This window comes from Rissa tridactyla, chromosome 16 (assembly GCF_028500815.1).
Source record: "Rissa tridactyla isolate bRisTri1 chromosome 16, bRisTri1.patW.cur.20221130, whole genome shotgun sequence".
NCBI lineage: Eukaryota > Metazoa > Chordata > Aves > Charadriiformes > Laridae > Rissa > Rissa tridactyla.
The window spans coordinates 3,303,516-3,316,873 of record NC_071481.1 but is presented as its reverse complement, the minus strand read 5'-3'; the positions used below and the strand labels follow the sequence as shown (position 1 = coordinate 3,316,873).

At 39.4% G+C, this 13,358-nt stretch overlaps 1 protein-coding gene across 1 annotated transcript in view; it reads right to left on the bottom strand.

Moving 5' to 3' along the window:
* The window catches only part of LRRC38 (leucine rich repeat containing 38), a 66,615-nt gene that overhangs the window by 21,439 nt on the left and 31,818 nt on the right, over positions 1–13,358 (bottom strand). The gene's annotated exons all lie outside the window — the stretch shown is intronic.

The window sequence follows — 13,358 nt, the reverse complement described above, 5'->3', positions numbered from 1 at the left end:
CAGGGAGACCGGAGATTCTTTAGAAGTCCAGAGTTCCTAAAAAAAAATATATGTAAGAAATCCAACATAGGATTTGTAGAGGAAAATTTATGAAAGTCAGTGACTTCAACATAGCAGTTGGAGATGAACATAGCTTTCATATCTGAAACTTGTCTCAACCTGTAGCTAAGTTTCCAGCAGTGAGGCTAAACAGAGTAAGAAGTTTGTGCAAATTCTCAAACCCCAAGATACCACAAAATTATTCCAGCTCTGATGTAAAGCTAAATAGAATGTTAGTTTTAACCCATGACTGCCATTATAAACACGGCATATTTGCTTCAAAAGACAGGAAACTAATAACTGTCAGGAACTGATTTCCTCCAAATCGTCCACTCCGCATTCATTCTTTCTAGCCCTTCTACAGGAACAACTGGGAAACACTTTATCAGAGCATCCAGAGGGTGAAGGCGCCACTGGGCCATCTGGCTGAGCAGAGGGTAAAGTGTGACAAATGGTGTATGTTCTGGTGAAAAGGAGGTGGGTTTTCCTTTCCTGTAAGGAAGGAGAACCAGAAATTAATCTGAAATATCTGTGAAGCAAATTTGTATTCCCTCAGTAGGAAGTCTACCCTTTTAATTTGTACTCTGTGCCACCTAGAAAACCCTTCGGAGAGTTCTCTTTGTTCTAATGAACAGCAAATAGATTTACAGCAATTAAAACAGTTGACAGCTGATGTTTATAAAGACACCGCATCTATATTCTTTGAGTATAAAACCCCTCCAGATCATTAGGCCTGCATGGTACAGCAGACAATAAAAAAAACCAAACAACCCCCAACCACCAAAAAACCCAAAACACTTGGATTCATTTTGCCATTAACATTGTAACGTTAATGGGCTGAATGTCTTTTCCAGGTCAAAGATGGCGCACTTCTGAGGATTTTATGCAAATTCATACCAAATATACACCCAGCAACAAAACAGTTCCATTTACAAAGGCACGGCTAATTTAATTGGAGGTCAAAGTCTTTTAATGACTCTTCAGTTTGCTTTGATAAAGGGATTTCACAAAGCCATTACAAGCTACCTTCCTTGGCTTAGTATTAATTTCACTTATTTGATGTGGTGCAAACTAGTCACAAAAGGGGAAAAAACCAGGCTAGATCTTTTTTTCTAATGCAGAGAGAAAAAAACCCAAGACAAATCATTTGTGCTTACTTTCCTTCTCCCGTCTACGGTACGGCCTATTGCTGCATATGCTTCATGGATTTAAATATGCAGAAAGCATCTTTGCGTCAGCGGGAATTTAATGAGTGGCAGAAATAATGGAAATAATTATTACAACCTTCCCTGTTGCCCTTTACCGTAAAAATACGTCATGAAACATATAACTAAGTGCTTAAAAGATCAGACTGCAATTTCAAAATAGGGCTTGAAAACTGCCCTTTGAAGTGCATGGCACGGTCATTAAATTACATGCACCATTCCCGCAAGTGTGCAATTCCATATTTTACAGGTTAATTCTAAACAACTGGCTTTCTGCAAAATAATTACTCCACAAAAATGCATCCCTCTCTGCACTGGAACCATACAGCACTAAGTCCAAAGGGACAACAAACAATAGATTTGGACTTGAGGCAAGACAAGGAACACTAGGATCTCACAGTATGTTCAAACGGAAGAAAACTTGCAGGGCAGGGCAAACGCCAAATGTGCGTTTGTGTGTATGTGTCTGTATCGGAATGAATGCACCTGCAGCTCCCTTTTTTTTTTTTTTTTTTTAAATCAAATACAGGAAATCCAGAGAGGGCAATCTAGTGGAAAGAATGGAAAGTTTGGCCCTTACGCTTTATCTGTAGAGCTCTTTCTGTCATCCTTTTTAATCCTATGTTAAATAAATCAAATTTCCTTTCTAAATTAGAGAAACACCTAGTTCTTTTATATCTACACACAGAATAAAACAAAACAAAAAAAAGGTGACACAAAGATCCTTGAACCAATGGGATGAAACCCCCGATGCAAAGGACTTGTTTTTACCTTTAAAGTATAAAGCAAAGTCTGAAAGGCCCATACACTTTACTGTATGCAAAAAATGTTTGCAAGATGACAAAAATTCATTATAGTTACCAATCTCTTGGCATAACTGAGGCATCTACAGTCCTGTTCATGGTAAACAGTCCCGGTCACTCACTTATCTTCATTCTAAAGCGATCTCTCTATCCTCTTACAAGTTTCCCTGGCTATACAGAAGTATAGTGTCCCTTAGGGAATGCAGCGTATTTTGACTTAATGCCTTCTGACATTTCACTCGCCTTGTTAATAAGATGGGTGAAATGTCAGGTGAAATTATATCAACGAGTGCAGCAGGCCCCAAAAGGGAAACGTTTGGAGCCCTGCAATACTGCCTCTAGATTTGCTTTTCAAAATCATGTTGATAACCAATGCTAATTATTACAATGACTAGCTTTCATAATTGCTTCAGAAATTACTTACTTCACAGACAACAAATTGGGGGTTCTTCTCTGGTACTCAGTTCCATCAGACGTAACCTCCAGAATTTTATTATAGTCACACTTTGAATGGTGCATTAGTAATCCCTAGCACAGCTGCTCTCTTTAACATAACTTCTTTCAACCTACGAGCTGATACCGCAGTGGTACGTAGTAGTTTTAAATACTAGAACTTCAGCAGGACCCTTAGGATTGGGAGGTGGAGGTGTCTCAGTACATGGCTGCACAGCTCCGGCACCCAGGAGTTGTCCCACTCCACGACATAGTGCTGCCGTGCAAGGGGAACTCACTGCCCTTCGTCGGGAGGCATATCTGTTTTGTGTACATAATTAATTTTTGGATGAACTCCTTCATACATCTTCTACAATTTGGGGGGCTGCCTCATTCCAGTAACATTAAATCAGAGAGACATCACCAAAAGAAGGTAAAATGCAGAATTTCCTTCCTGGGGAATGTTAGTGAAGTTAACGAGCATTACTGCTGGCAGTATTCAGAGTGTGGAGTTCTCAGCCATCACAATCCCTGGCTCCACATCTTTTTTTTTTTTCTTTAGTAATATAAAAATAAATCAATCAATCTCACAAAAATGGAGTAAGTGAAGTCTCCTAAATCTCAACTTTGAAGGGAACCCAGAAGAAAAAGTATGTTTGCTTCAGGCTCTTGTAAATTTTTCAGGAAGTTAATGGCACAGAAGATGAATATGGTAAAAATATTGCTCACGTGGTAACACGTACTATATTCTCCATCTTCTCAGGCTGTGCTATAAGCAAAAAGATATTTTTAGGGACCATGGAATGGCTGCAGACTAAAAATAGAGAAGCCAAAAATGTCCAAAATCCCACTTTCAACAAAAAACTAAAATGGGAAAATTAATTTTCACAGCTAATTTCTGTTTCTTTTCAGAAAGTGTTTCCAGGTTCAAACCAGGGATTTAATTTTTTAAGTCTTACATTTTCTCTATGATATTCCTCAGCAGGATATCATCGTTGAGTTTTCCAAAAAGTCATCTCCTATAACTTAAGGTCAAAAAAGTCTTATCTAAGCATATAATGAAAGGCTTCAATTTATTTCCTGACACAGACACTTACAGAGATTACTTGGTTCCTTCTTCTGAAGCTAGGCAAACACTTGCTAAAATTATGTGTGGCTTCTTCTGATACAGATTTTATATTATAAACACTTCATTTGCTTTTCCTGCAAATACAAGTCTAGCTTACTGCTCTCCTTATATCAAGGTTTTATTTGTTTTACGGAAGATGGTTTGCAATTAACTTCTTAGTAGGTGCATAAGCAGCCCAAACATTCAAAGCTACCACCGCCAGTACTACAGCAGCGTCAGAGCATCGGTGTGACTACCACGGACACAGGCATCGAACAGCTGTCAAGGCATCGGTACGGCATCTCTGCAGTCCTCCTTAGAAGTTACCCACCCAGAAACAAGTTTGGAGTGTTGGAGTTACCAACAATGACAGATTTTGATGGTGGTGGGAGGGGAACTTAGCTTAAAATTACTTTTTGTAATATTGCTATTTTTAGGTAACTAAAAATGGGACCTGTCTTTTCACCTGAATGACAGAAGTCACATGTTATCCAGAAAAGCATCTCCTCTGGCTACTATTCCAACCAGGTATTACATGCTGTGCTGTGGGATGGTTACAAGTTGTACCACTGGGAAGTGGTGTAATGACTAGTTTTTCAGCAAGATGAATCATTCTAGATGTACTTTTGATGCTAAAAGAATAATTATCCAATGAAAGATTAGTTAATGCAAGTGTTCAAGACGATTTTTAGTTTGCTTTTAGACTTATCACTTTTCAGAAAATATAATATACTGAAATATTGTCACTGATAGGCCAGCTACTGGGCATCACTCAGGAGAGTAGACACCTTATTGTTACTTTTAGAAAGTACTGTCTGGTATTGCCTGCTGCCTTGTGGCACATCATCATTACCTTAAGTGACAGAGGGCAAAAGCAGAAGGATGCAGGGTCACAACTGCTGAGCCAAGAATAGAGCTCCATAATTCCTGATGAGCTTTCTGGAAGATTTATGTGCACACAGTTTTGTGCAACATAAACATCCTACACGTTTAAATAAAGTGCAGGTCAAGTGCCCTGGATACACGTTCTGAAGCAAAAAAATCCATCTAAAACCAGAATTTTACTTTTATTCACATTTACAGTGCAATACCTCAGAGCCTCAGTTTCCCTTTTCTAAACAGGGAAAGGGATAAAACTACTTACAGGCTATACAAAGTATATGAATCTAAATCCCTTCTTTTAGGAGCAATCTTCTTTGCTATGAAAGATGCTGTATTATCAATAGTTCTTGCAGACGATTAAAATTGTTAATATTCTTTGTATTGTACTTGGTGTACAGCTGCCTACGCCTACAAGTACATGAATCATGGTTCTCTAATTCAGTTTCCTGCAGTGAAACCAAGAAGATATCAACATTCCAATAAAGAAAAAAAACCCTCTTACTTCACTACTTATATTTAACGAAATAATTTATAAAATAGACACAGTGTTGGCACTGGAGGGAGAATCTTATTTCCACTCCTGATCTACTGTGTAACCTTGGAAAAGTCACTACAGCGCTCAGTGCCTCAGTTTCCCTACTATTTCATAGGGAAATAACTAGAAGCAGCAACGGGATGGAACTTTAAAGTTAGATGATATTCACCTTAAAAGCTTTCAGCATTTCTATTTTAGAAGGCACAGGCTTTTAAATATTTATATTTTAACAACACAATAGTGCCTTGATCTGAAGACACGTGTAGATGGCTTGGGCTATTCAAGTAGTGAGCAGGCCTCCAAGAGAGCAGCTATCTCATTCTCCTTTGTTCTAGAATTAGTTTATGCAAGACAGGTCTTGCAAATACAGAGCAAAGCATAAAACATTTATTTCCTAATTTAAAGCATGAATTAACTTACCCCTTAGATAGGAAAATCCTGCCTTCCCTTCTCTCCCTCGAGTTATTACTGACAAGCTAATATCACAAGAAGTGATCTCAGGCAATGGTCTGAGTAATGCAAAGATGAGGTCTATCTTTGTGAGTTCTAGTTTCATCATATTCCTCCAGGTTCACCTTCTACACTCAGTCAGGGACTCCACCCCCTACATATTCTCAAGTCATCATTTCATTTTATCCATACATAAATGATTTAGAGTATAGTTCAAGGAATAATTAAGCCCTGAATCAAGCCTGTGTTAACAACGATGAACATTCATTAGATATTTTTTTTTGTGTCCTTTGTTGTTCTTGTTTCCCTTGCTATGATACATATTCACTTTATTTTTCAGGAAAACATTTCATCAGTATAAACATTTGGCAAAAATATTTGTAAAGCTATGCTATTAGATTTCTCCTAGACAAAGCATTAGCAGTTGCAGTTGAGACTCTTTATTAAATTCAGTGATACAGTATTTCATTTTAAGAGATTACAGTACATTATTCAGCTATGTGTCAGTGGAATAATATGTGAATGAATCCAGATTTTGCAAAATAGCCAAAACATCCACGATTCCCCCTGATTTCAGTGCTTGGTTTCATTTCCATTTGAGGTATAATTTGCCCCTTACTAAAATTCTTCAAATTCTTTTGAATTTTGTTGCCATTCAGAAGGTGAGCTGGGGGCACCACAGTGGCTGTCATTTCAAGAAACCCCATGTGTTCTACTGCTGAGAGATCACCACGTCTTATTTCTCTCACCAAACCCTTCACCGAAGCATGTATTTTCATACTTACTTGGACATGTAGCCAGAGTGGAAAAACATGCTGCTGCTTGAAGATGTGGCAAAAAAAATGCAGCCCAAACCCTCCCTAGTCTGGAGCATGTTTCTCTGCTCAGTTGCCTCACTGGGACCAGGGAAGTGGTGGGATCCAGCCCTGCAGTGAGTGCGTTTTAAAGAGACCAGTACCTGTGAACCTATCACCCCCTCTGGTGGCTGCAGAGACCACATAAATGGTCTGTTTCTGTTCATTCACTAACATTATTTGCAGATAAATCCCAGTTATGTGAAATGTGTCAGAATCAGGAAAGGCCGCTGGGGAACATCACTCTACGCTCACTCCTTCCCGCATTCTTCACTATCCATCCCCACAATCACCCTGCTTTTCTGCCCCCGCCTGCCCTCCTCCCATTTGAAGCACAACTATTCTTTCCACCAGCTTTTGTTCATCTTTGCACTTCCTTCATGAAGCTGCTTATTTTCGGGAACGTGTGTTGTATACAGAAAGGAAGAAAACCACATTCTTTTATATGCGATTCCTCCCTAAAATCAGAGTTGAAATGGGAATTTGGTAACGGAAGCTAATGGGGGTAGTATTTCTCATTTATTCATCCATGTGCATTTCATTTTTCTAAAAGGCACACAAGCTTATTCAAAGAGACAATTACTCATTTACAGAAAAACTGGCTGCGCCCATATGCTGTGTGTGCCTCAGTCTGTCCATCTCCTTGCAAACCCAGGCGAATCCTGCCCCACGCTGAAGACACCCAGAGAGTCGATGGCCTGGCTGCAGAGACACAGTGTGGCTTCAGACAGGACAGGGACGGTGCTGGGCCGGGTTCTGCTCAAATTCCAAGCAGGTGTGATCTCAGCCACGTTGTCGGGATTACAACGTTTCTTGGTGCATTTTCAGCTCACTAACACAATGTGTATTTAAAAAAAAGAGGACATGTAAATTCCTAACGACAGACATTTGCTCTATCTGTATAAACTCACTATAAAAGCAGCGAAAGTCTTTGGAAGTATTAAGAAACAAACTCACAGAACCATTCTATAAGAAATGAGAAACTGAGTACACAGTATATGCGTGTTTTCCCCCCCTTTTGGCTCCACCACTGTGTTGCTTTCCTTATATAGCTGTTCTAGTTAAAAGAACACTCCTGACCTAAGAAAACCTACGTCAACCTTATAATTTTTTGTTAAATACATGGTGGCCATCCACAGGTTTAAAAGTAGTAAAGAGTGGGCATTCCATATTTAACTCTGAGTCACTCCATTGTATGTCACGTAGAGACAACTGCTGGGAGACTTTGGAAAGCCTTTTTCTGGATAAAGTACTTACTGACAGAAATCCCAACTCCAGTGTGTCCTCGGGAGCATCCCCACTCCCTACAACCAGCTCTTACACCGTACGGAACCTGTTGCATTCCGTGAAACTTATGTTTTCAGAACTGTGTCCCCAGAGAACTGTCCTCTCTCAGAGGAGAGTGCTTTACTGAGAAAGCAGCTGAGAAGCTCTGCTCCAGGGGTCTTTGTAACCAACAACATACATATGTTGAGAAAGGCAGTGTAGACTACCCACCAAATGTGTCCCACTCCCTTCACACCAGTGTATTTTGCTTCAGGTAGGCAGTGGTGCTACTCTTAATTGAAAAATATTGTAATTCAGGCTTTTGTGTTAAATGGCCCAAATTCATCTGCTTCTAATGAAGAGCCTTACAGTACGAACAAAGAAGTTTCAATTTTGAAATTATAAAAGCAGGAAGTAAAGTCACCTCAACGTCAAACCACAGGCTTTGAAACATCATAGAGAAATCTTGACATTTTTGCACACATCAAGTCACTCCTACATAAAACTACTGCGTAGCCCTCTCTACCCTTTCCTTCTCCCAGCCCACCTTAATCAAATCTTTTCAGGACTGACTGAAATGGCATCATGCAGAAAAGCATCTTGTACCAAGAACAATTGCCCATAAATCTCAAATGAAACTATTGCAAGTGTAAATGCTTACTTCTTCTTTTCCCTTAAATACTAGTTTATTTTGAGAGCCATTTGAGAGGATTTCCAGGATGGGACCTGGCTGTTTCAGAATTGCTCTCTCTTCATCAGTCTGCTGTTATAGCCCAGAGGCGCTGGCTCAGTGTGTACCCATTTATCAGATCATCAAACATTTTAGGCTGCCTCTATGCCCCATAGACTGGAGTACTGGTTTGTGAACACTGGTATATATCGATTTTGGTGAAACTCTGAGTTATATCAGCAGAAAATCTAGCCCCATCTGTAAAACTGACTGATCAATATCATTACTATTCTAGCTTAAGAACTCCAACTTCAAGCGTTGCTGCAGTTTTCTGATGCAATAATCTCTCTTCTCTATATCTGACAGCTAGTGTTGCTTACACATCTGTGCATATAATATTTTATAGTTAGGAGCACAGATGGTCAAGGAACAGGGTTTGATTTATAGCTGCTTATCTTAAAAATAGCTACATACTACAAATATTTTAGTTTGTCAATACTAATACCAATCCCTTCCTATAGGACACATTTTACTTTTCAAACAGTGAATTCTTCTTCTGCCTTACCCCAGCTGCAAGTCTGACTTCACATCAGAAGTGGTGCCCCTGTCAGTCAGCAAAGGCCGCCTGAAACATAAATGGGGGGAAACGAGCATCTTCTGGTTCTGCCATTCCCTGACACCTGCCTGATGAAGAACTTCTGGATTGCCATTTTAAAAGCTAGAGGCTAATATATATTCTCGTATCTTGCACACCAAATCCACTTCCAGAAATTAGAAAAGAAAAGCACTGTGACTCAAAACCAAAAGCTACCACAAAGCCATGGCTATTTAAGGCCTACGCAAATCAACAAAGAGATATGATGGACTTCAGCTTTTAACTATTTGTGAATAAGGATGAAGGCAAAAGCCATTTCTGAGGGCAAAAGTCTGTATTTCTGCAAAAGCCTTCTAGGAATCTTTGACTTCCATGTCAATAACCCCATAAGATGAGAACATAATCATCCATACTCTCAGTTTAAAGTCCACCACATAGACCTGAGTACGTGCATGTACATACACAGATGACCTCTCTATATACACACATGTAAAAAGGCCACACAAGTGTCTCATCTCTTGAAAGAGGAATATCCAAATTACCCCCCTACTGTCCCACAAAGTCCCACAAGTTGTCAGAGACTGTAGCATGGTGATGGATTTGAGTGTCCTGGCTTCTGCCTGACTTATTACAGAATTTTCCATGAATGTGCGGCTCCGTGTGCCGCTACAATTTCTCTTCCCACAGAACCGTCTCCAGTACAAGTGAAATCTTAGCTTACAACATCTCCAGTACATAGAAAGTAAACCCATATTTTCCCTTCCTACTCTTTCAGTAAAAATACACTCAAAAACTGTAAATTAAGCCTTCTATTTGATGATATTCTTTGCAAATCTGCTCTGTAACTAAAAAGACACTGTCTCTTTCTGGTGCCAAATTTCCTGTTTCTGTACCCTGGGGGCTGCTGTGGGCCCTGCAATGTTTTCTGTAAGGTTTATTAATTTTCAAGCCATTTCCTGTTTTCCCTTTGCAGCCAAACCCACCCCTTTTGGCAGGTACTGAAATACAAAAACACCCGATCCAGTCTGAGGAAAGGTTCTATTACTTGAAAGAGGAGGAGACGCCGACCGATAGCTACAATTTTTCATTACCTGCTTTCAACAAGGCAACTTTGCTTTACTGTGAGATAATCTCTGAGCAAATCCTGCTGTATAGAATTGCCCATCTCAATTTTTGAATCCTTTAGATTATAGATTTAGTCTTAGAAAACATTGTGTAAGTCAAAAGCAGACAAACACAAAACAAATTCTTCCAGAAGTGGAAGTAGAAAGCAAATTCTATTCACAGGTTGCATTTTTCATAACTGATGTTTACGCAGCTTCTTTTGATATGTAACCCAAAACGATTAAATCCTTCTGTCCGGTTTGAGACACTAGAGCCTTGGTTTGCACAAGGGACATGCAAGGACAGGCTCAGGCAATTTACAGGAGCTCTGCACACTTGGCACCCCTGAATGTCAGCCCTAGAAGACACAGGTGTCCACAAAGTGTTTCTAAAAAACATCAAAGATGAAAAAATCAAATATAAATTCTGGTAATATGGCCCTAAAAAGTTTAGACCTTGATATATATAATTCCTTGTGGTTTAGAGACAACTGTAGTGAAAAGGGGAATAATTCCTGAGATATTTCAGGAAAATGGTAATAATTACCATTTAATTTGAGATTAAGTACAGCTAACAGATTCATGCTACACCTGGAGCCCTGTAACAACAGTCCCTTCTTCTCTCCAGCCCATTGATCCCAGAAGCTGAATCAGCATTGTCCCCAGGGTTCATTGTCACTTTGCCCTACGCAAATGATCCTACGGTATGATCCTTTCTGGATCATAGCAATGTTCACTTGCAGGGAAAGGAAATCTGGAGCTAGGTTTTTGCAATGTAAGTGAATTAAATGTACACATGCAGATTATTTCATTCAGCAGAGAAATGCAATCAAAGCCAGGATAAGCTGCCAAACAAATTGCCAATTATAAAGCCAAATCAATACCAGAGAAGAGACAGCATAAAGCTGTGCACTTTCAGAGGAGTGTACTTAGGCAGACTGGCCAACCCTAATACTGCAACCAGCCACACGTACTCATGCACAGCCATAGAAATCAAGCTGCCTACATTTTCCCCCTGCATGACATCCACCTTATCAGCAGAGTTACAGGGAACCACCAGCAAGGCTGTCCTTGCTGATACTGGAGCTGCTGTTTAAAGGCCTGGTTCAAAGACCATTTATGACAACGGGGAATCTTCCACTGACTTCAGAGCTCCTGGGTTCATACTGCAACCCTGACTGATTCAGGGGAAAGCGTATCATCCCACACGACTTCTGTCACTGAGGCGTAACACTTTGCAGGGTATAGTCACTATTTTTCTACTCCCCCAGCTATGTTTCATTCTTTACTCTTACTGAACTAGAGATAGCCTAAGCCTCTCACAAGGCTGTGCAAATGACCGATACGGTCAGACAGAAAGAACGGATTATGAAATGAAAACATAAGGGCTCCTTGTGCTCTAGACCCTTTCCACCTCCTCCCTTAAACCACTGTGATTAAAACCACACAGAGCTGCCTGGCAAAAAAAGTAAAAAAAAAAAGGAGGATGACCCATGCACTCATATCCTGCCAATTTGTGGGAACTGTCATAACATGCCCAGAACAAAAAAGACCAAATGACAACATCTCTGCATAGACCTAAGCCTCATTTCATTACAGCATTTGAGCACACACGCAAGTCCACTACCAACCATCAATGACACACACTTACATATAGCTATGTGCTTACGTTGTATTTTGAAACAAACAATCACATAATTAAGTGCTGCTTTAAACATGGATGGATTGTTAAATCAGAACCTTAGAATAACTCCTTTATTTTCACAAAACCTATTGGCTTAACAGAATTATAATACAGTGAAGTGTAGTTTCATTAAAAACCTCGTAATTTGGTACCATTCAGAAGAAAACTGCTCCCTCGTCTCTCTGGCCCCATACCCTCTCCCAAGGGTATATTGGCTCTTCTGAAAGAATTTTGTTGATGTTTTAAATCAGAGGGCTCAGCAATGGCTCCCAGCCCTGATCTTACTCAGCAACACGCTGTCCTCACTAGAAGGCAAGCTCCTGTCATGGTTGTCCTTATCATCCCTGTCATGGTTGTCCTTATCATCCCAAGACGACAACTAGTAACCCATTCCCAGCTTTTTCACTAATTTGTGTTGCATCTGCAGGCAAATTTTGTTGCACTTTGATACCATGATAGAAGCTGATTTTATTAAATTCTTCATAGTTCAATAAATTTAGCTAAAGAGCTTTTCTTTGAGGAACAGGCTGGAGCAGAAGAAATAGGCTGGTATAGGAGAAATTGTTCCTTACTGGAAGAATAATAAAAAGGTTAAAGTTTTGAAGTAGACACTGGAACTTGGACATCTCCAATTCCTGAAAGCTCAAGAGCTCCAGTTCTATACCCAGAATACGCAGTTTCAAGGAAGAAGTTATCTAATTCAGCAAATATCTTATGCTTCTTTAGAAAGGCTTATGCCTAAACCTGAGACAAATTTGTTTATACCAATAATCATAAAAATGAAAGGTCTTCAGAGTGCCTTTGAAGAAAATTGAATGAAATCCTAAAAATATCATCTTTTTGTTCCTGATGAGAATTTATTGACATTGAAAAGTCACTGTTTGTTCTAGTTTGCCTTTCATGCTGTACTACATTATTTTTTTGTTCTGAAAATACATACAGAATTCCAAACATTTCATTCTGGTAAGGTAAAAAATTATTTGTTTCAATTTTTCAAAGTAAGTTTCATTAAAACTGACATATTCCCCTAGCAAATTTCAGTTTCATATTAGCGGCGTTTCTCAATAAGCAAACATTCTTTTAAATAAATTTGAAGCAGCATTATCAAGGAATAATTAATCCCAGATTTTAAGATTCAAGACATGCTGAAAGTTAGTACATGGGAATATTTAATTTACTGTTTTTCTAAAGACAGTAAGCCAATATCACCTGTCATTTCATTGCATTAGCATTGACTGTTTTTATCCTGCTCTCCTAGTGATCTTCAATACAAAGAACACAATTATAGCACCATAATTTATAGCTATAGCTAACAAATTCCTTTGGCACCTATCACTTCCAAAAGTAACGAAAAGCCCTATGGAAGGGGTTGCATTTCCCATCTGCAACCCTCTTTTTACATCACTGTATCGCTGCTTACGTGTAGACTTGCTTTGCTCCTTTATAGTGCGAAGTGTTGTGTTAATGACAGCTCTGACTCACACTCACTGAGCAAAACAACCTAGCCACGTTTTAGGTATTTTTTGTTTGGTGGTTTGTGGGTTATTTTGTGGTTTGTTTTGTTTTTTTTTTTTAATAGATAAAACCTCTCCCACATGTCTGGCCTGCTCTTCAGCAGAGGTTACCTCCTCCACAACTGCCAGCAGAAAGGAAACAAATCTAGGTTTCTGCTGCTATGCTTCAGAGTCTGATGTCCTAGGACATTCTGCAGGACTTCCATGTACAGAAACAG